This window comes from Zerene cesonia, chromosome 5 (genome assembly GCF_012273895.1).
Source record: "Zerene cesonia ecotype Mississippi chromosome 5, Zerene_cesonia_1.1, whole genome shotgun sequence".
NCBI classification, from domain to species: domain Eukaryota; kingdom Metazoa; phylum Arthropoda; class Insecta; order Lepidoptera; family Pieridae; genus Zerene; species Zerene cesonia.
Genome location: NC_052106.1, coordinates 5,024,636 through 5,047,363, shown reverse-complemented (window position 1 = coordinate 5,047,363; position 22,728 = coordinate 5,024,636). Strand labels below are relative to the sequence as shown.

General features: G+C 32.1%; 1 protein-coding gene across 1 annotated transcript in view; it reads left to right on the top strand.

Annotated features, from left to right (window-relative positions):
* Positions 1-22,728, top strand: part of LOC119839858 (transcription factor hamlet-like) — a 73,446-nt gene that overhangs the window by 17,500 nt on the left and 33,218 nt on the right. The window contains exon 2 of the mRNA XM_038366270.1: positions 13,895-13,967. The gene's annotated coding sequence lies outside the window, so the exon portion shown is untranslated. The remainder of the gene's footprint in view (positions 1-13,894; positions 13,968-22,728) is intronic.

The following is a 22,728-nucleotide window of genomic DNA, read 5'->3' as shown; positions in this document are numbered from 1 at the left end:
AGCATGCTCAAGGAGCTTTTACGGATACCTGTTTCGCATTGTTAATATTAAGAAATAAACACTATTGTTACGATAAATTTACAAACTTGTACAGAAATGTTCAATAATTCACCATTCAATATTTACAACGAAATGTACTAAAGAGAGATAACGTTAAATCTTTTTTTACGAAATCCATGTAATAAAGGATAAGCAAAACAGTATCCATAATTTAAATTCAAATATTGCACGTTCACTCAGCTCATTTAATGCAACGCTAAATCTGTACAGTAATTGCAATTAATGAGATCATTTCTGACTCATCAGCAGGGGTCCGCGTTTCAATCATTCAATAGCGATTCATTGCTCTTATCATAAAATCATGTCGAAAGTAAGGTCATAGGGAGCGGTCAAGGGACAGCGGCCCGTGCCTTCACCTCGCCTTGATGATTCACAAAACCATTCATACCGTTACAGATATCGATCCTAACGATGGTGCAACTGACGCTAATTATATCTTCGCTTAGTAGCCTTGTTCATAATGCGACTCTTATAATATAGATATTTATCATGCTGCAAATCTCTTCATGGTCACTAATGTCTTTATATTGTATAAAGGAAATGGTCATTTGAAATATTCATCTTTCTGCTTTTATATTGATCTTACAAGTGCAGTTATTCTGTCCAATAAAGATCGATATAATTTATGAAAAAAACGTCATAAAAGATCTCATTCGTGACTAGGATAAAGTGCTTCATTTGAAATGGCCAATTGTCTATCACTGCTATACACTTATTTAGAACAATCCTTTCTTTTCTTAGAACAAAAAGTGGTCTAACTAGACGTTTACAAATTGGAGGATGATCTCATAGGTAAAAGTCAAGGTGAGATGTAACAGATTATGAAAATATTGGATGTTGTAGAGATAATACGTTTACTGCTCAATCAAAGTTTACGTATTGAGCTGAAATATCGAGGTAACATTTAATAAACCTACATTTTATGATGGTTTATGATGGTTGAAAAAAAAAAGTTATTTTATAACTTTTTTTTTTCAACCATCACAATATCGACTTATGTAGTTAACATAAGACACAATATCCCAATAGACCTGTATGGTAATTTTTGCAGTGTGTAAACCTCTACCACAGCCCATGAACATTTGCAGAGACTCGCCTCTTTGAGAAGACTAGAACTGGGAAGAGTAAGGAAAAGGATCCGGGCCACTAGCTCCCCCACTCACCGAACGACAGTAACATTTGCATGCTACTACTTCACGCCGATCTTCTGTGGGGCTGTGGCAACTTCCCCGGTGGGAGCTGGCCCAATTCGTGCCGATGTGTACTCGACTCCCACGATATTAATATTTATAGTTCAGATCGTCATACAAATTAGCGTGATCGTTCAAAATGTCAGTATGTCTAACAGACGCGATATGATATGCCGTATGACAGGAGCAAATTTCTCACTTTCAATAGACAGATTCTTTATCTGATTATTTTGTAAGCATGTATGCATCAATATCATGTGACCCGTAACGCGACGGCATATTATGTTGGAATACTACGCTGTTAGTCTAGCTCTGTCATGTTCTCGAGGTCTATCGCTTTTAAAATATATCTAAATGTATGTGTAAAATCTTAAGGGTCTTATTTCTTTTAAGTAATGTATTTACTTTCAAAGTATTTCATCAATTTCGGACGGGATTACGATAAGGAATTAAAATATTAATTACAAAATTAAATAGCGTTACACTTCTTAAAATTGCAACAACATAAACTGTCCTATTTATTCTTACTTTTTCGAATGATGAATTAATCGTATAATTGTGATATTTGGTATCGTTATTCTTACAGTTCTTATCAATACAGCGGATGTCGCTTTCCAGTGGTACATGGACGATAAGCGTGTACGAACACTTAAATAGACAATACAAGTTTTACGACAGTGTGCACCACCGGATAGATAATACCTTATATTCTTTTGATAGCAAAAAAAAACGTTTCTTTAACTAACTCCAATATCTAAAACCTTAAACGGATTTCCCAATATACGATCGGACGGTCAATAAAAGGCGTGTCAGTGAAATTGATGTGGACTCGGCTTACATGTTTTTGTTTCAATAATATGTTATAGTTAGATTCCATAACTGGTTCGCATTTGATCAGCTTTCTTGCTTATAAAGCGGAGATTACACTGTTACGGTTATCTTTTGACTGCAAATAAATCATCTATCAATCACTATCTAAAGTATAATTTAGTTGATCTTTTGTCTCTGTATATTTAAACAATTGCAAACATTTACAGATTACAGTTATTGCATATATACCTACAATTAAAACTCTAAATCTAATTTTTAGTTTTATACATTCAAATGCTTTATAAATTGAGAAGATTTTAAAGAATAGAATAGAAGAAACAATAACATCACTTAATTATTGTTAGTAAGAGTGGTATGTTTATGAAGTAATAAAATATAATTCAAATACAATAAAATTATGATCAATCACCATAAATCATAGTGTTAAATTTATTGACTTTTACTAGAATAATAAAATATCAAAGTTATTTTATAGACCATACAAATTGATAACTGAGTAAGGTTCATAAATAGATGATCTAACAATCTACGGTACTTATTAATTTTCGTAACTGAGGTACAATAATCTATTATGGAATACTAATATATAATACTTATGAACGCGAAAGTTCGTATGTATGGATGTTTGATACTCTTTCACGTAAAAACTATTTAATGAATTTTAATGAAACTTCACGCTTTCACGCTGAACCTATTTAAATTTATTTTGGCGCAAATATATTTGCTGACCCAGGTTATATGGTATTTTTTCTCTTTAAGAAATTTAACCCCTAAAAGGCCCAAATGAGGGATGAAAGTTGGATAAAAGCTTCTTGATGGTGAACCGAAGTTCGCGGGCACAACAAGTTATTTATAATTAATGTATAAATATTCTTGATTTTTTTAATTAAAAGTATTCCTAAAAATATAGTTTTAAGTAATAGAAAGAAAACGTAAGTAAAAGTACTTACTTCATATTTTTGCCTAATTGATTATATTATTGTGGGAGTCGAGCACGCTTCGGCACGAATTGGGCCAGCTCGCACCGGGGAAGTACCACACCCCCACAGAAAACCGGCGTGAAATAGTGGCATGCCACTGTGTTTCGTACGGTGAGTGGGGGAGCCGGAGGCCCGTTTCCTTTTCCTCACCCGTCCCAGTCCATTCCTTCTTTCCAGTCGTTAATCCTTTCCTTTTCCCTTACCACATAAAAGCGGGCAGCGCATTCACGGAGGTACTACCTTTGCGAATGTTTATGGGCGGTGGTGATCGCTTACCATCAGGCGAACCACCAGCTCAGTTGCCCGCTACGACATAAAAAAAAAAAAAAAAAAAAAAAAAAAAAAAAAAAAAAAAAAAAAAAAAAAAAAAAAAAAAAAAAAAAAAATGGTTGAAACTGTAAACTACACCACAATTTGACGTGTAATTACACGTAATGTTAAAATAATGTCTGTATTACGGACTAGATTCTGCAAGTGTGATGAATAGGAAAAATGAAAGCCTATGTACAATCACTCTCCCAACCCAGACAAATCCGGTGAGCTATATTATAACATCATAATTCTCAATCACCCTTGTAATAGATATATTAAACAAATTATCGTAAAGTAATTCAATAGCATGGTATCCGTGTAATTTCTATTCATCAACATTGAAGGCATTGTGGTAAGTTAGATCGTGCATTGATACCGTTAGTTCAGGCTATATTCAATTAGGCTATACGTTTCTTTAGCGGATATGCAGATTTATCTTGTTAATAGCTCTCTATTCGCTTTTTCTTTGCATACATTTGTATTAACAGCACAACACGAATACATTTTATGATAGTTTGCATTCGTTGTTTTTTGTGACAACTATTTTGTGTTTCGAGAAAAATGTCAACACAATACACTAAATCCTATTTTAAAAATCCCGGAATATGAATTTTGTTTTGAAACTAATTTTGTAACACATTAAGCGACATTTTCTAAATTGCTTACATGCGTAGTCCTTTAAAATACTTTATTATTTGGGTGAAAATCACTAATTACAAGTTAAAATGTAACATAAAAATAGTACTAAATCATCTTCCCACTACTTCTTCAAAATAAATCAAAGTCACATGAGTATATAATTATTCTAGTTTTTAATCGTAAACACTAACGACTTGAATTAATCTCGTTTTCATTTTTTTAGGATTAAAATATTTAAAACAGGTTACGGAAGTTTTGATATCACATTAAAATCAATTAAAACATTATTTATGTGGTAGACCTACATGAATCAATTTCTACATTCAACGCGTACAATGTACATAATATAATTTGTCTAAATTTTCAATTTTTCTTTTAATTTAAGTTAGAAACTTCAGGATAAATAATATAAATAAAAAATCACGTTTCAAATCCTTATAAAATCTTGAAGTTCTAAGTGTATGTATAAACTCAAACAAATGTAAATAAGTGGGAAATGTATCACTAAAAGTGTATTTAATTATTCGTTTAATTACAACAAGTTAAATTTTACACCCAAGTGCCACAAATTAACGTTATAACAAGCAGTCATTTTGCATGCGAAAATATGTGTATCAAGCGGATAAATTATAATATACCTTCGTATCTTCTAAACAGGTTAACTACAAAAAAGTTTTTATAGAACAAGAAAGGCAAACAAACACCAACCGCAATGTATCATTATACAAAAAATAAACCATATAAATACAGGCCTAATTAAATTCAAATAACCTTCTTTATCACATCAGTGTCACAGATTGGACGTAGCTAAGACACGTTGGAATTAATTCTCACGAAGCACGCACTTAAGGTGCTGCACTTCAAATGGGACCAGTTATGATTACGGATGAGCATATCATCTGGATCACGAAAATCAACCGTAACATCACCGAAATAAAGTTTAAATTGAATTTGATTATATTGTGAATGATCTGTGACGAATTGAGTCAGCTGTCACTTCACACGAAGCTCAGACGGACCTCTCGTGAATGTCACCAGCCAATCTGATTAAATCCCCATACAGGTTAGTTGTGATCACGAATTCTATTAATGCCAAATAATTTGGTAGGGATAAGATGAAGTTTTTTAAGAAATTGAAAATTTTTAAAGGCAATTTTTGCTCAATTAAATGCAACAATTCATCTTACTCTCTATAAACATTTGCTATATAATTATTACTCCCCATTGTTTAAATTAAACAACTGTATATTAACAAATTGTTGATTAACAAGTAATGCGTATAGAAGGAATAATTATTGTATCTATTCCTTGAGCACCTACGTTACATATAATACAATCTATTTAAATAAGTTATTGTCATGTTTATATGTCCACACTTAAACAAACAACTATAATAAACACAGCATAAAAGTTGAAACAGCTCTCATTCTTTGGAATACATACTACATAAAATTGCTTAACTTCATTCCTTACAAATTGATGTCCCTCTTAACTCGAAAAGAATTTATACTTTACACTAGTGCCATTCGCATAAAGTGTTGATGTCCGATGGCGACATACTTACCCAGCTTTACGCGTATTAACTTAAATGATTGTGAAAATAATTCTTCCCAGCCACCGCTTCCTCAATAGTTTTTAATTTATTTATTTAATGCGATCACACAACTTGTATGCTCTACGTTTCCTTGTGGCATGCGGCATTTTATTGTACCTTTATGGCCACAGAGGATACTAAAATTTATGCGAGTAGTCGCTTATAGGCTCGGTATTAAATTAACTCTTCACATAAAATACACCAACAATGTAAAAAACTACTCACAGAGACCAGAAAATGACCGATTACAGGCAATAATTTACAAAAGCGAATGAAAAATTACGCTATAATAATTTAATACAAATGAACGAAATGTGGAAAAAATAAAAATATTTTAACAGCCATATCATGGGCGGTGAGCAAAAAGTGAACAGTGGAAATGAAAAATTTTGATGAACCTCTTAACTAAGTGCGTTTTTCGTGAGTGCGATAGTATTCACGCTTAATTGGGTGCCCAAATGAGTGAAGTACGTTAAATTAACTGTGGCGGCGAGATCAAAGCGGTTGTTTATTTATTGTACCTGACAGCTGACTAAGGTTGCGATTCCACTGAAATGACGAACAAATTATGTATATATTATAATATTATATGTCTAGGCTTCATTTGTATAGAAGAAGGTATCGATGATATCTATAAGATTAATATTACTAAAATTTTTAGTTTCGTTTGACCTTTTACTGTAATATAAAAAAACTATTTATTCACTTAACGAATTAACGTTGTGAAATATACGTATATTGATGTAAATTTTATAATCCCGTCACTTATTTCTCCGTCTATTAAATACAGTACTTCATTAAGAAATCGCGTATCTGTCGATCGTTAATGACCTTTAAGCACATTAAAATAAGAGGCATTATATAACGTCTCGCGATTCATATCGCCGCGTAAGTGGAAGATAGGTATAAAACCTTAAACAGATTAGAGTTGACGTGGTCGCGAAGATAATTTTAATGGTCCAAGAGATACAGGCAGATTCACGCTTGATGTACGTTGATTTCAGGCTTTCTCCATGTAGAAAGTGTTTAAGTATCTGGTTCATTTCTTTCTGATACTTCTTATTGCTAATAGGTATTGTTCGTTTATGAGTTTATGCGAAATGAGCCCAATAAAAACGAGAAAGTTTTATGTTTGTTAAGTCAGTCAAGACAGTGAGTTGTTTACCGTCAGCGATACTTTTACAGATTATTAATAATAAATCTGCTTGATACGATTTATTGTTTAATTATCGCTTGCGTTATACGCAATAAAAGTAAAGCTTTTTCTTATGATTTTTTTTTATATAGTCATATCAAATAAACTAAATCTATTCTATCAGTACACAATTGAAATTTAAATCTCGCTCGTTTGAATTCAAGGTATAATAGAATTATTTTTGAAGTTCGTGACATATTTTTTATATAATTAACATATTGATTAGAATCGAAACAAATTATGATATTAGCTACTTATACGATATAGTCACCATATTAATGAACTGTGATAGATCACTTCTGGTCATATTTCAATGTCGATTTAATTAATATAATACATAATAATTGTTTAAAAATGCGTATCTACTCGACTAGGAACATTTAACACTATCTTTAATTCAATATTAAAGCGAGATCAAAGCGCGTTGAATTCTTTATAAAGAAGATTTTATACAGTATACAATATACATAGAATAGATTTTGTTTTACTACTTACTTTGAAATTAACTTTTAAGATAAAGTTGATACAATATTATTTATTGGGGCTGCCATAACTATAATTACACTGCATTTTGACCAGAAAAAATCAATCCTACTTTAATTACATGTAATTTTTAAACACAATTAATGTTTTTCGAACACATAAAATTTAAAAATACTTTGTTTCGTAGAAGTAAAAAAAAAAAGGTTTTCCTTATAAAATTCTCAGTACACGTTATGAAATATCAAGATGGTAGCAGCAAGTAGCAGTCCAGCGCGTCTGACAAGCGTTTCATCACAGTCAGTTTACCCAACTAATATCTCATTCACGCATACGTCACTCAACTATCTCTAATATCAGTTTTCGATCACGTTTGATCCCTGACCCTTGATTTCGGCTACTGTGAGCACGATTTTTATTTCTGACCACAACCCAATATGTACCCAATCACGTGCGCTTAAAGCTTAAAATTCAACCATTCAACCTTATTCTGCGGTACCTTTGAAACTTCTTATGTTAACTATCTGAGACCAATATTTTAAATATCTTACAATCAGTAGCTGAATTTTTTGTACGTCACGATAGTTCGTCCGATAAAATACTTTTTTAATTGCTAGCTTTAATCACGTCGAGACGAGTGTTTCGAAAATCATTAAAGTACGTTGTTTTTATTTTATTAATATCATTTATATTTAAATGCTATTTTTGTAACTGATCATAAATAAATGACATTCAATTAATACAAAAGTAAATGACATTCAATTAATACAAAAAAAATAAATTAATACAGTCATTGCGAAGAAATATTCTCAATAATTACTAAATCAAAGTGAAGTAAGTTGGATTTGATGTTTTCTTTCACTTTGCCCGGTTCGATTTCCTTTTAAATTGTTGCTTTATATATCTTTTTTAAATTGGACTTGAAATCATTATAATTCATAATAATTTAATTAGAAAATACATTTTTGCAAATCACACTAAAAATATCATTAAAAATCAAACTATATTACTTATCATATGCGATTTCAAAACACCGACGTACGTATTTTTCTCTTGTGAATCGAGATGGATATTTCGTAATAAAAATCGTCAAGCCGCAGCCATTAAGCAAATGAATCGTGAATATGGAGCAACATCCTGCGCACGTAGGAAGTCAGACCTGTTTCTGACTAACGGTGGAGATGAGTCGCCGCATTAAACCTACAAAAAGATTGGGTAAAGTGCAAGGGCGACATTAATGCACTTTACCGGAGGTCGAGCAATGCGCTACGCGCCTTATTTTGCCATTAAATAGCGATCTTTATTGTGATACCACGCATTTTTCGCGCTTTTCGTGTTAAAACGTAATCTTTATAATTATGCGCATATTTTCGAGTTCTTACCGATTTTCGAAGTCGTAATGTCAATAGGACGTATAAAGTTCTGATTCGAGTATTCCTTTATCATTTTACATGATGTTTACCCGTAAATAATTTTATATTACTCGTAATCAATTAGTAGAACGTAGCTCACATGTGGAAACATTATGTGGACCATTTATAAAGACCAACCAAAGATAGAACTATGAAAATGTGACATTGGTTAAACGATTATTTAATATATTAAAATATTTTGATGTAAGCGAGTATCGAACCCTTTAATTCTGTTAAAACACCCTTCTAAATGTTAAAACACTATCTTAAGAAACGTGGTACGATATAATCTAGGCGTACTACATCTCGCTAGTATTGAACCCGAAATCGATTCTTTAACGAATGGAACCGCAAGCGAATATTAAGATTTTGCCTGCTAGTTCCTTAAATCATGAACATTATGATAGGATTCATGCAGATTTATCATATATAAATCATTAAAGCAACAAATTATTCATGCGCATAGTAAATAGGCGTGGATCGTGAGACCCCTATGTTTCTTCGCTATTTAGTTACGATATAATATACATATTACGTGCAAATAATTTACTATTGTTTAAATTATCATAAAGTGATGAATGTTTTATTGTTCGATGATACTGAGAAAATGGATTTAATTAAGTGATTAACTGGGGAATTGCGTTGGTAATATAATCGTACTTTTAAACAGAAACCAAGCTGCTTGCTCGAAGATATAGAAAATCTTTATTCAAGTGGGCTTCAGAACACTCTTTTTCTGTGTGTGTGTTGTGTGTCCTGTATTTACTGAAAACTAAATTCATAAAGTTTAATCACTACATAGTATAAAACAAAGTCACTTTCTCTGTCCCTGTCCCTATGTATGCTGAAATCTTTAAAACTACGCAACGGATTTCTATGGGTATTTTTAATAGATAGAGTGATAGGGAAAGTATATGTATAACATTTAACTACTCCAAATTTAACGCATGCGAAGTCGCGGTCAAAGGCTAGTATAATAACGTAATTAAACAAGTTACATGTGAAGTTGTAAAAGAAGTATATCTAAAAACAAGCCTCGAGCTAAAGGTAAGCTAATCAAAAAATTTATTTATAATCCAAGTTTTTTTTTTTATATATAATTTCCCTCCATCCAAATTTAGAAAGATGAACTAGTTATCAGTTCTTCGACAATTTCTTGTCCAATTTAATTTAATTCGCAAAAAAAGACATCCGTAACTCTTTCAAATTGATGACTGAGGTGGGTATTTAACGCTCAATCTAATATCCATTAACACATTCTCACATACTTTCGCCTTTATATTATTATTAATAAAATTATTAAAAGCTGCTTATGAAAATGTGATAAACCTACACAATATTGACTACTGAATTCGATGTGAATATTTAGAATCGTGGATTTGAAAATAACGTACTTTTCAGCATTCTTCTAGAAATTTCAAACTAATTATAATGTCTCCAAAAAGCGCTTTATTTTTCTTTTTTGCTTGACTCGGCATTAGAGTTATCTTTAGTATATTTTTGACATCGATGTTTTTTATTCTACACGATATAATCCTACGTGAGTCTCATATTACGACGGTCATAATTGCCTTCCTCATGTGAGAAACTTTGTTAAGTACACAAAGAAGCAGTTTGGAGCTAGAGGTCAACATAGTAGCGGCTATAAGCATTTAGAGAAAAAAGATGTACAGAAATGTTTTTATATGTTACGGTAATATAAAAGAGAAAACAATGAACATCGCGACGTTAAGTGATAAACATGTTTTGAAGTAAATATACCACTTTTAGAATTATATAAGTCGCCAGTCATTCGGCTTTATTGAGAGCAATCAATATTACCTCCTTGTTAGGGGCTAATGTGGAGCAATGTAATATCTGTGGTAGGGGTAATTCGAAAAATAATTTTCAAATTTAATGCGCAGTCTCCCTGCGTTTCAAGTTTTCTTTCTTAAATTTTATTGATACATATAATATGCTAGTTAGCGTATCTAAGTTATATATAGTTATATATACTTTATATGTTCTTGATACTCAACATCCATATTATGTTAACACTAGCGGTTCGCCCCGGCTTCGCCTGTGTCATAAATTGGCTGTCTAACACTGAAAAAGATTTTCAAATCGAACCAATAGTTCCTGAGATTAGTGCGTTCAAACAAACAAACTCTTCAGCTTTATAATATAAGTATAGATTCTCTTCCCAACAAGATGTAAATATATATATCTATAAATAGTAGTGTAATCGTAAATTACTTAATAGCAAAACCCGCAATGCAGTTTATATAACAGATAAAATGTCTGAAAATAAACAAATCTTGCAATTAAAGCCACCGTAGTTGCGTAACTAAGAAAATACTTTCAAAAGTAATAAAAAAAGTCACAGGACCCTTCTCTTGAGATCACTGATCGTAAATGTTACCCGAGTTTTGCAATCTCTGTGATATATAGATCCGTTAATTTTACTCTTTATTGCATTTTTATCAATTACCATTTTATCGTTTGTTAAAATTGTAAAATTCGGGACACTAAATAAGTTTTATTGGCTGTGAAAGTTCTAGTTCCTGTTGGTTTGTTAAGAAATGAATATAGGTATTATATCTGAATCCTCGCTCGAATTAAAAATTATTAGTTGGGTCAAGATATAAAATACAAATCAACTTTAATGCATATAAAAATGGAATATGGAAACAAATAAAAAGAAATGAGAATTGTACCAGCTCGCACCCGGGAGTACCAAACCTCCACAGAAGAATGGCAACCCATTATATCTTTGTTTTTGACCATTAGAAAAAGAAACACAAAACTTACGATTCTACAGCACTTTTGTAACAATACAAACCTTCAACTCTGACAGCAACAATTGCCCAATTTAATTAGTTCAACGATTCATAATAAGATCATAAACGCATTACATCATTCACCTTAACCCACTTGTACATCAAAAGGTGTAGTGTCATATCAATCTTCAATGACAATTAATAATCTCCCATAGTTTTGTAGCAGAATCATCGTCCATTGTGTGCTATATGTAACATAGAACACACGCTGTGAATGAGTGTAGCGAGCAAAAGGATGGACTTAAATGCTGCATTTCCAAGCACAGGATGTCTGGAAAATACACACCTCATTTAAGGAAAGGCCTGAAACTAAAATTCATTTGAGTATATTTTAAACAAATCATTAAACATAATAAGATTCGCATATACTTATCAAAATTTATGTTTAAATATAACTGTTAAAACATATCTTCTTATTTTTATAATACTTAAGCTGTGGCATAAGTAGGTATGATCTCATACAGGGCTTAATATAAAATTATTTTCATATGAAGCCCTTTTCCGAACCATCGTTGCTCCCTTCATCACTAATAATACACGACACCATTATTACAACAATATTAAATCCTCACTCACCAAACACAAGAACGGTGTGTATCAAAACGATACCAGTTTTTTCAATAACCCAACACGTAATGATCGCTGCAAATTGTTTATGCCTTTGTTTCGGAACATTAGGTTCATTCATACACGTATAAAAATATCTATCTTGTTAAGCAATAACTATATCACCATTTGTTATGAAACCGTTGGATTAGACCCATTTGTTACCAGCCATGTACAATTTGACGTTCAATGAATCGATTATTCAATGGAATTTTATATAAAAAAATCTTTCTGGTTCTTTCTGGTTTCGTACCCACAGGTTCAATTGGTACCCTATTACTGAGTCTTCGATGTCCGCCTGTTTGTCTGTATGTCTGCCAGTCTGTCCATCCGTTTGTCACCAGGCGGTATCACATGAGAGTTCACGGTTCATGAACCGATACAGTTGAATAGTTGAAATTTTCGAAGATGATGAATTTTTCACTACATAAAAAATGATAAAAATTCGCCATTAAGCAACGGTTGATATGGTCAAAAATTCTAATTGTCAAAAATGTCATAACATGTATGTATCAATTTTACAATAAATTGACTTTTCATACGCATAAAAACCTCATAAAACTTAATTAAATACATAAAAATACTCTGAGATTGCAAGCCTAAAATTAGACCAAGAATGCTCAAGATCGTTTTTCGTTTTTTGCATTTACCAATTCCCATATTTAACAGGTGTTATAGCCACAATAAGAACGACATAAAATAACAATAATTATTTCCTTCCAGGTTTACGAGTGCGAGGAAACTTGTAACAAACAATGAGATGACGTTCCGTAATGTTCCTCTTATTTATGGTCTATTAAGATTTGTCGTTAAATTAAAAACTATATTGCTGCTTTATAAGTAAATACGTTCATAACGCGTGTTTATGTTACATTATATCAACGCGGAATCGATAGCGTTTTATTAGCGAACAAACAAATAAATTTCGTCAGGGATGAATTATTTATTTAATTACGTGTGCGAGAGTCTGTACAATGCAGGGATCGTGAACATTCGGCAACAGGTCAGAGATCGTGCAATTAATTTCAATGGTCGATTTCTTGAACTTAATCTACAGGGCTGTGTCACGATACGACTGATTCTACTGATTTTGAAATATTATCATAGAATAATTGGCATCGGGCCGTTTGTCGCAACTGAACATTGAAAGTTTGGGGACGTCTGTTTGTTGAGCAATCCGAAACAGAAATCTAAATTAAAATCTCGCAACGTCACCTTATTATTCGTTAACAACTGTTATTAAGGCGTTCATCAGTCATCGTTACACTCGTTCAAAATATAGTTTTAATCATATATTTCGAAAACAAACGGTTATTTTGTTGTTATTGGCATTAATGTTCTAAGTATTGTTTTGATGTCGTGGACGAGCTATGTAAGGTTTTAGTTAGCCATACACTAGTATTCAGTTCTTTTTAGAGGCGTTACGTTCCAGAATTATAATTTCGTAATTCCTATCAACATGTTGTTCACTTTTAAATTAAATAAAGAACATATTTTTTTTAACTCTCTCTCATATATAATAACTAGCTGACCCGGCAAACGCTGTTCTGCCTTATTCTTATCATTTAGGGTTATAAAAAATAGATGTTGGCTGATTCTCAGACCTACCCGATATGTACACAAAATTTTATTTGAATCGGTCCACCCGTTTCGGAGGAGTAAGGTCACTAACATTGTGACACGAAAATTTTATATATAGATATCAAAATATAAGATTTTACAAAAACTAATCTAGATGATGTGTAAAGTAATAAAATGTATTTTTCTTTTTTCTAGAGTACGAAAACCGCCGCCAAACTGTCTACCGCAAATGAGATTATACCGAGCTACCACGTCGAAGCGCTAATAGGTAAGTGAAGCATCTATTTTTCATAATACTATTAGAATTGCTACTGTCCACAGCTTCTCAACATAATCGCGAATATTCTAAGAAAAGCTTCTCTATGTTTGATTGTTTTTTGGCTTAATAATTAATAACATAAAGTAAGAAAGCGTCATGAGAATATCTATAAAAAAAATTATGTGGAACACTAACTATCCTACTTATATTATAAATGCGAAAGTTTGTGAGGATGTATGTGTATGTATGTTTGTTACTCTTTGACGAAAAATCTACTGAATCGATTGCGATACAATTTGGTACTGAGATAGCTGGACAACTATAATGACACATAGGCATTATATATATACACATACAGGCACGATATTCATATGGAAAACAGACTTACATGGGTGAAACCGCGGAGCGTAGCTAGTGGAGCATAAGATGACAAAGATGGCAAATATCACACGAATATATAAATATATCTCGACGAACATTACAACAATCTGCACTTTTTCAATTCATAATACTGATGTTACATCACTCGAATAACGTTAGCCATAAAGCGAGTTTAATGAAATTTATCTGTAACAGGATTATAGCATGCTCCAAGATAAAATTAATACCACCATATAGTAACGCGAGTAGTACATAGCTGGAGATGGCTAAACTTTATAATGGTAGCTTATTATAATAAAACGTGGTGGTCCGAGCACCTACACGGTCTGACCTCGGGCGATTAGCCTGCTACTAGGGAGAGTTAGCTTCGTACCTTCAACTTTGCATATTATATTACTAGCTTTTAATGTAATCATTTCTATGAAGTAACTATTAAAATGGTACTATAAAGTTTTGTTCTTTATGTATTTTATGTAAGAAATTGGATTATAACGAAAAATTATTATCGCCACGGAGAAAAAATAGATTAACATAATTTTAAATTTTTCAATGTTTTTTTCTCTCATATTAAAATTATATAAAAATATACGTTTAGATTTATTAATCACTTATGTCTAAGCCCCAATCAATATTATAATATAATATGATATTTGATTTACACTTGAAAATTAAAGGCACATCGCGTATATTTAATTCATGTAATTCATTTATATTATAAGGTTAAATATTAATAAGTAATTTATTTGCTGACTGTACAGCCAACACGCATCGCACGCTCCGCCATAGCGTGTAGAATCAGCGTAACTTAGAAATTCCGTCCGCTATTCGAAACATTTTCTGCCTTAAATTTATGTAAATAGAGCTAATTTATACGACATTCTCACTTGTCAATAGGTACTTGTGAATTGATCCTAAAAGGAAGACGCTATGTGGTTTGAAATCAACCCAAATTCACAAATATATTACTTCGCAGAATAACTATGGCACTTCAACGAAATACCTGAGATAAAGAGCGTTTCCCGTGTACATAAAATTGATTCATTAAATGAAATTTATACTACGCATATTCAATTAAATACTTTGAATTGATGTTTATTTTATATTCTATTATATAATGATAATATGTAACTAAATGTTTAAAATTATAAATTAATATAACATAATTTAATACCTAAGTAAAATAAATAAGAAAATGCAACTTAATCTCGTTTCTTTCTAAGGAAGGCAAAAACATATAAAAACTTCATTAAATAATTAAGTTACTTTAATATTTCTATAAACAGTTTATCAATACTGAATATTTAAAGCATACATTCTAAATAGTAGAAAGATTTTTCCATAGAGGACTTGGTTAGGCGGTCTTTACTAAATGTGTACAATCAGTTTTATCGTATTTAGAAACTAGATGTGCATACTGTATTGAATTTGATACATATTATCCATAAGAGAACAAATACAACTAAGAACAGCATTTTTACACATTGATAACATATATCAAACTAGAATAATCTTTGTTTGGCCTGACTCATTGACAATTTACATTGTAATTTACTGTATTCTTACAGCCTTAAGCAAATGTATCACATAAAAAAGGTTAATCAAAGAGTGATTTGAATGAGATAATAATAAACCGAGCGATATTAAACTAACAGTATCCGAAGGTGTTTCACTTTTGCGCGGGCGTATAAAGGGCTCCACTTAGCACGCGACTGAGTTTATCAAACAACATTGTGGACTAGCCGACTTTCCCGTAGCGGGAAGATGTTGATATATCGAAAGCAACGGATCTCAGGCATTCGTGGTTTTCTACAATTGAATAGTTCGCGGTTTTGCAGCTATGTTAATCCGCTCTCGCTCCGAACCCGTCTTATATTATATTTAACTAGTTTTTCGTCCGCGGCTTCGTCCGCGTTTTCTTAGGAATAGATAGTCTCGCAGTTCTCCGTATTAGTACCCGTTGTAAGGGGATTTCCGGGATAAAATCTCGTAATCCCTTCTATCCCTTGCCCTTTCGCAGGTTTCAAACTGTGACCATTCTAAATATCATTCAAACTGATTTGACGTGAAGAGACATACATACAGGCAGAGTTACTTTCGCATTTATAATATTAGTTGGGATTTGCGTATATCTCTTCACGATGTGAAAATCGAGTTGTTTATTGCTTGACGTTCGTTAGCAATGTTTAATTTACTAGGTGTTTAACATGGCAATTCCATTAATGTTACCTACTATATAACAACTATGACTGCTCATTTAATACGTTTATGTATTCATGCATAACCAGATCCATTTATTTAAGTATAAGAAACTACAGTTCAATCTTACATAATAAAGTATAAATGCTCTGAGACAATTTCTACGTTACAAAATTGTTATTTTTAAGCAGGCATATACTGTATTATGCATAGCACAGACTAAAATAATAGGTAATTATATATTCTAATCGTCCATCCCTGTTTTGTGCCTACAATAAATAAAGTGTTTATCCATAAAATACATATATACATAGCAAGTATTTTCAACGTTTTTAATAAATAAACGTGAAGCCTAAGAAAACACATCAAGTATACGTTTTTCTAATTAAATAAGCCACATAGAAGTCTTCCGCAAGATTATCGTTAGCACTAAATAAAACTATTTCCTTATAAAGTCATCAAAGACATGAAACTGCATCGGCCTTAAAATATGTGACTATGCAAATAGGCTGATAAAAGAAAACCGTAACTTAGTAAAATAAGTAAATATCAAGCACGCTCTATTCACTTTACTGCTTAACTTAATGGAAACTCTATCTTTCTGTTTATTAAAATCTAGAATTTATAACGGTTTGATGTTATAACTTAATCGAGAATAAGATAAAACGCTTTATTTAATTAGTAGTGAAATATTTTGTTGTTCAATTCTGTTTTATGTAGACACAACAAGGTAAATGTGTAAGATTAAATAAGTGTCGAACTTTTGATTCTTGGACATGCCGGATTCCTCACGATGTTTTCTTTCACCTTTTTGAGCAGTGGTGACGTTATTTACATGTGCAGAAAAATTGAAAAACCCATTTATTTCCTGCACGCTCGCCCGGTCTCGAACCCCGACTTATCGATTTTGAAGTCCGAGGTTCTCACCACTGAGCCACCACTGCTTTTTGCTAGTTTTATTTATCCACCTATAAATGAATAAAAAAAACTGTACTATCAAAATTTGTAAGTTAAAACTATCCCAACATAAAAGATATCGTAAGTTGCAACGGGAAATGCGATATTTTAAGACCAGTATTTTACTGCAACCATTTCTAACCATAACACCACTGGTTTTATGTGAAACAACCCAATCGAGGCTTCAATATGGAAAATTAAATAAAGATTAGCATATAATTATACCAATATCGAGCGATAAAATGCGCTGTATTGAGATATATCTGTATATCCTAATAATTACCAGCGGTATAGTAATATTTTCTCTTTAGATGTTCCCGCATTCAACACTTTTGGTGACATAATAACCCAATACGGTTATGCTATAAAAGCGTAAAATAGTTGCTTGTAATATCGACTTGCTATTAAACGCTTTAATGTTACTTTAGACAGGGTAATAAGAAGAACACCTTATTAAATGCAAATTTTAGAATGTTCACTTATTGGAAAACATAATATTAAAGACGCATAAACAATTGAATTGGAAGAAAAAGATTTGACTAATTTTTTTAACAATTTAGTATAGTGAATTAAAATATTCTCAGTGTATATAAACCACTCGCGTGTGCTGTAAACAATATAATTTGATATGAAAATGACACATACCTATATATATAAGATATTTGAATATAACTTCACTACTGTCGCAAACTTTACGGCTTTTGAAGCAGATTTCTTAGAGCAAATAAAGCGACGGATGCGTTTTCAATCATAGAGCGGATGCTCATATTGGTTTAACAGAAATCTGTATCATATCTCTCTAAGTCTAGATTCCAATTTAAGAATGACACTACGTAAGTTATATTAAAGATACTTAAAACTTTTAATGATAACATAGTATACCCTTCAGGTTACTAGTAAAACTTTACGAATACGCATTGTAACTTGTAAAATGCGCTGATGATGATCTTCTCTATATTTTAAATAACACACTATGGGATTTAATTTTCCTACTAACAGCCAGTCCTCACTGTATAGACAAAAATTCACATTGTTTTTTTTCTGCCTTAATTGTATTAATGATTTCACGTTATCATAAATTGATTATCAATTGTAATAAAATGGTCGAATTGATGCAAAAAAGATGATCGAAGAAACAGCTCATCCATTAGACGCTTAGTGCACTCACAGAGCGAAACGAGACGACGAAATCGAAATCCCAAAAATCACGGAGCACTCACGCGTAAAGTGGCCGCTGAAAGGCGCCAACGAATTTCGTTTTTATTGATTTGTTTCAAACAATTTACGGAAATGGCATTGACTTTTACCGCAATTTATTTGAAAGTTGTAATTATTTAATGATGTACTAGATGAAAACTTACTCAATTTGCTCGACCTCGTAGCCTACTACGATTTCTTTTATTGAGTCTCCTTAAGTTCACGAGTTTAAAGAATCAAAAAACCGTCATCTTTGATTCAGTTTTTAACAGTTTACGTAATACAACTCATGAAATAACCTACCCAGGATACAATTCCTTGACCAACATTTATGACGTGGTTTTATAGTCGAACTGACAATTCAACCAGTAAAGCTCTACTTGGAAGTAATAAATAATGAAAGAGTACAATTTATTTGACCGTTAGTGAAGACTTAATGTAACAGTTTTCAATGAGTTGTTAATCTATAAAGGGACAAGTATGTTATAGGCGAGCCTAGAGTCATGCGTTCAGACATTCAGACGGGTATGTGATAAATTAGTGACTTTGTTAACATGTTATTTCATTCAATGGTATTCCTACAAGATTCCTTCTTCGTAATGTTTCAAAATAAATGATAATTTCAAAATCAGAACACGATAGAAGCCAGTTTCACATCTGTATAAATCTTTTACACATGCAGCACATTCCACACACAATCCACTTCTACATAAGTAGAAGTAGATTAAATTTTTAAATAAAATTCCCATAGATTCAGAGAGCTGGATGTCGACGATCGATAGTGACACAAGGAAATTACTGTTGTCTTAAATAGTATATTATAATTTTTATTGACTGCGCTGTGGCTTATACACTGTAGTATTATTGTTAGTATTGGTAAACAGCTACTGTAAAAAAAGAAATATAATGAAAAAAAGCCATGAATAATATTTAACTTATTTAAAATTGAATTTAAATTATAAAATTTTATATACAACATGATTCATCTTAATTTAATAAATAAAATTTTACTTTGCCTATAAGTTAAATTGAATCGCTATTAATACACCTCTGATTAATTTCATTATAAGTAATAAGTCATTTTTGATTAACATAAACTTTCTCTTATCTGAATAAATAATTATCATTGAAACTCGTTAAGTGAAGGCTACGTAATTTCGACTAGATAAAATCAGCTATATTATAAATTTATATATAACATTAAGATGAATCATGCGCAAGAGACCTTAATTAAACATTAAATATAAACAAATACCTACGATAAAAATTACGTTAACATTGCTACCCTTTTTTTGAAAACACTGTACGTATTATTAATATGCTCTATAAATATTAATATGTCTGGTTATTCGTAAATAGTATCATTTCGGGTATACAATAAATAAAAATAAAAATATATAAAAAATAAGAACTATCCGTACACACCGCCCTTCGACAATAACTGCTAATCTCCATTTGTTACTATCAATTCAAATACCTCCATAGCTACCAACACACTGCCACATTCTCGAACATTCTAGAATAGTTCATAAGCGCTTGACGGGCGCTGACGGAACAAATCCTAAAGCACTCTAACGGCCCAGTGGCCGCACGCGCGCACGAGTACATCAATTACTTGGTCGTGATCGCTTCTGCACAACAAGCAGCATAAATAAAACTGGTCGTATGCCACCACGCCACTGCCACAATTTTATGGTGATGCAAAAGGTGATGCTAAAGGTCACTCCCGATTTAAAGCTAGGTGAGATTTAACGCGAATATTAAAATATATTTCATTAACGGTAAAAGTGTTTCGTGCATTTATGTTAGCATTTAAATAAAGATACATTAATAGTTTTTCTAAGATATGTTTAGTTTTATCTGTTCTAATATAATAAATGCGAAAGTGTCTTCGTTTGTCTTTTCAGGTATGGTTTTTGTGATGGAGGTAATTAGGGAGTCTTGCTCCCTAATTATGTGTGGCATAGGACAGTTCACTGCGGTGAAACACATCATTTCCATGAGACTTTCCCTTATCTGTGTCTGTCTTACTTATTTCCTACCCAAGAAAATTTCTCAACTCTATTCTGTATCTCAACTAAAACTTTTGTAAAAAATTCTATGTGATAACTGTATACATTACTATTTTGAGTTGAGGTGGAATTTCAATATATATGGAATTACAGTACACAGTCACTGATTCTTTGTCTTATCAATCAACTGGATAAGGTTTGAATAATAATTATTATAATCACCATATTAATATACAAATATAGTTATATCCAATTGACACGTTCTCAGGCATTATTCGAATCGTATTAGCATTTTATCATCGAGTTACTCATATTATTTGAATGTCAATAAATCAAACAAAAACGGCATAGCTCATAATTGAGCTTATTATCTCACTTACCGGAGAATAACAGTGAAAAAGTCGCACAAAAATAAAACGATCACGACTTAAGTAAATACGGGGCAGTAATTGAATAAAACGTACTATTACCGAGTTAATGTTAGCAAATAGGCTTAATCCAATTGAAATAAGCGTTTGGAATTGCATCTAAACATTTCTGTGTGGTATGGGAGTCGTGACTGTGTTATGTGCTAGGCACGTGCCAGCCCGTCACGCGGTGATAAGCCTTTCGCTAACTAATCTAACTAAATTCCCGGTAGAAAATGTATATGTACTCAAATAGTATTTATTACGAAAAGATACCCCACATACGTGCTTACGCTGTTTATGGAAGGTAATTTCTTTACAAATTTTTTATGCAATCAATAGCAAATTTTGTAATTAATAAAAAAACCACTTCCTTATAAAAACAGACATTATCGATTTAATTTTTTGTAGAGTGTGTAGGCGCTTTAATGTAATTGTAATCTGCGCAGGATTACCATATTGAAAGATTTCGAAACATAATATCAAAATATACAAATTCTAGACTAGGACCCATCTACTATATCTTTTTCCTTTTATTTTCTTTCTACTCCAGCAGCAGCGCGCGAAATTACCGAAGCGTATTCCTTTTTTAATCCGTCCTGCTTCTCACTTTTGTAACAATAGCCTTGATTGCGGAAACTCTACTCTTCGATTCGCTTTCGCTTCCCCGGTGTCGATATTTGTGACGACACCCGGCCCTTGTGGTTGTGGTTATTGACGCAAAATATTTTCATTTCACTGCTATTATTTTTATGTCGAACCAGAGTGAAATTCCTCACGTAATGATGCTATGCAAATAAACATTGTATACGACTTTTTGTGACGATAATTAGCACATATTAACGTGGAAAGAATACGAATATTCGTGTATAACACAAAGTTCTTGATATCATCAAATTGATCAATGTACTATAATGCGAAACTAATCAATTATGTTGATGAAGCACGGTACATGCTTTACAATCTTCGCCGTGGGTCAATCTGAAACAATCATTGAGCGAACCTCCGGGCGATATCTTACGTTATCGGCACCGAGTCTCGAAACAAACAAATTCAATTAGGATTAAGAAATTAAACTTTAGCTCAAAGACGCCGCAAACTTCCGATGCACCGAACGAGGTCGTCGCACCCGCTATCGTATTACGCATAAAAATATTTCGCCTCGACCATTTTCTTTTACGATATCATCTCGAATCGAAGTACTTTTAAACCTATTATACAATATTTTTATTGTTGTAAATGACTTCATACGAAGCTCGGTAATTATTAAATTACTTTATTGCGAGAAACAGTAGTATATGCACGTAGCGAGTACAGTTTTATTAACTGGACTGTTTGAGACATTTTGAGGTACACATGAACCAGAAACGTTTTTAGCCGTTTCTTAGAATTGTATGAGAAATTTGGTGAACCTTTGACATAAGCAACTGTGTGGTCGTTTGCTAGCTGGTAGCTTGTAATTAGATCTGAGACCGCTTATCTTAAGTCGTTATGGTTATTATGTAGAGAAATGCCATACTTATGGCTTCACACTATAAATTCCTCAAAGTGTGCTTTCTCATAACATTTATTTATGAGTTTGTAGTATGAAATGGTTGAAATACGTTTAATTTTGTCTGA